This window comes from Electrophorus electricus, chromosome 7, assembly GCF_041902795.1.
Source record: "Electrophorus electricus isolate QZ-2024a chromosome 7, ASM4190279v1, whole genome shotgun sequence".
NCBI classification, from domain to species: Eukaryota; Metazoa; Chordata; class Actinopteri; order Gymnotiformes; family Gymnotidae; genus Electrophorus; species Electrophorus electricus.
Window position 1 is genome coordinate 31910001 of NC_137503.1, and position 2500 is coordinate 31912500.

Genomic DNA, 2500 nt, shown 5'->3' on the forward strand with positions numbered 1-2500 from the left:
TCTCTCTCTCTCCATCTACCCTGCCTGAACCACAACACAGTGTTGACTGTGAGATTGGCTTGATAAAGATGTTTGATGTATGCATGAATGTCAGTGTGTGTGCATGCACATGCTTGTATGTGCGTGTGTGCATGTGAATGGCTGGCAAGCCTTTCCAGGGCAGGTATGTTAAGACACTTCTGAGATCAAAGCAACCTGAACAGTGCTGCAACCCTGTACCTTCCACCCAGTGCCATGGACCGCAGGGGTCAGGGGTCATGGTTAGTGTTGGCCTTCTAAAGATCAGGTGATCTGTATGGGTTGATGCCATGCTATAGAGCCCTTCAAAAGAAGCACCAGCGCATTCAAAGTGCCAGTTCTCCAGCGTGTCTTGATTCCCGGATGGGCGCTAGCCCTGTTCTAGCCCTGTTCTAGCCCCGTTCTAGCCTCACTCTAGCCCAGTTCTAGCCCCGTTCTAGCCCTGTTCTATACCTGTTCTATCCCAGCTCTAGCTCTCTTCTAGCCCTGTTCTAGCCCTGTTCTAGCCCTGTTCTATACCTGTTCTATCCCAGCTCTAGCTCTCTTCTAGCCCTGTTCTAGCCCTGTTCTATACCTGTTCTATCCCAGCTCTAGCTCTCTTCTAGCCCTGTTCTAGCCCTGTTCTAGCCCTGTCTAGCCCCGTTCTAGCCTCACTCTAGCCCAGTTCTAGCCCCGTTCTAGCCCTGTTCTATACCTGTTCTATCCCAGCTCTAGCTCTCTTCTAGCCCCGTTCTAGCCCCGTTCTAGCCCTGTTCTATACCTGTTCTATCCCAGCTCTAGCTCTCTTCTAGCCCCATTCTAGCCCCGTTCTAGCCCTGTTCTAGCCCCGTTCTAGCCCCGTTCTAGCCCTGTTCTATACCTGTTCTATCCCAGCTCTAGCTCTCTTCTAGCCCTGTTCTATCCCAGCTCTAGCTCTCTTCTAGCCCTGTTCTAGCCCCGTTCTAGCCCCGTTCTAGCCCCGTTCTAGCCCTGTTCTAGCCCTTCGTCTCCATTTCACTTCAGAGCATTTGTGTGTCTTCTAAATGGCAGCCAGATCTGATAATCTGCGGCCCAAAACGCCCGGCCCATAAACAGCATTAATCTGGCATCTCTGCTTACTGACGCATGAAAGCCTTCCACAAGCGCAGTGCACAGCTAAGCACTGCCTTTATAGTAACTAAGAAGACTTAAGATTTCATAAAATCTTATTTATAGTGATGGTGAAGGCATGCAGATGTGTTCAATAATTGCAGACAGCAATGAAGTGCATCTGTTTCAGCCTCCCTTATGCATGCATCTATTACTGGCATCTCTGTTCTCTGCCACGGTGACACCTTCGCTGCCAAAGGATACGTGTACAGTTTGAGATAAAAAAGTGAGATTGCAAGCGCCTGGCACGTCGCCTTGTGGGCCTAAGCCCAGATCTCAGGCCGTGCGCCTGATCATGGTCCCCCCGGGGGGTGGCCCGAGTGACAGTTATGAGAAAATCAATTTAGACTCCACATGATAGCAGCATCTGGCCGCGTGAAAGCGGAGACGGCACCCCCGGCGCGAGAGCTCGGGTGTGGGACCCAGGCCGTAAAACATGCGCTGTTCTCCCCTACACCTCGAAACGATCCATGCTTTTTTGAGGGTCCCCACTTAACACTTCAGAGGAGCGTTATTCGCAGGTCTTGGCAATAGCTGAGACTTGGCTGGGCCGTTCTGAATAACTGCTCCCATATGCGATTCGTGAAAATACACGTGCAGTCGCAATTGTTATTTCTTGCAACATGCTAAAAGGCATAACAGGAAGTTCTGAAATCTGGGCCCGAAGCGATGGTCATTTGCATGCGTCAGGGTGTCAAACTGATGCCTTAGTCTGTGCAGCTGCATGCCGCGCTGTGAGATACTCCTGAGCTCCTGAACCAGACTCTGTGTTGCTGCTCGTCTGAGCCTCTCAGATAGAAAGCGAGAGTCTGCTGTAGAGGAATAGTGCTCAGCATGTGTGTGTGCCCCCTTACAAAGAGTGTGACAAAACAGTGCTCTCAGGAAACCACATCGCTTAGAGTACACACCTCTCCTCCACTCTCCTTCCACCACACACAACATTGTCAGTTGTACATTTTGCCGCTCTGCCTCCTGCTTCTTCTGTGCCGTTTGGAGTTTGTGTGTGGTGTTTTTTCGACACACACTCGCACTCCCTCTTCCCTTTGATGTTTGGCGTGTGTGCGCGTGGAGAAGCTGTGCCCTGTGTGAGGTGCCGAGCGTTTGCGCTCTGAAGTCCTCCTGCTAACAACTTGCTCTCCCTGCACTCCTTCACCCCTCTGCCTCCTCATGCCTTACACCTTAAGATCTTCTCAGCCACCTGCTGCTGTGGAAGTCCTGCTGTTGGGGTTGGGGAGTCACCTGAAAAAGCTCACCTGAACACAGGACACCCTTCACCATCCCAGAACGTGATACACACCTGAACACAGGACACCCTTCACCATCCCAGAACGTGATACACACCTGAACACAGGAC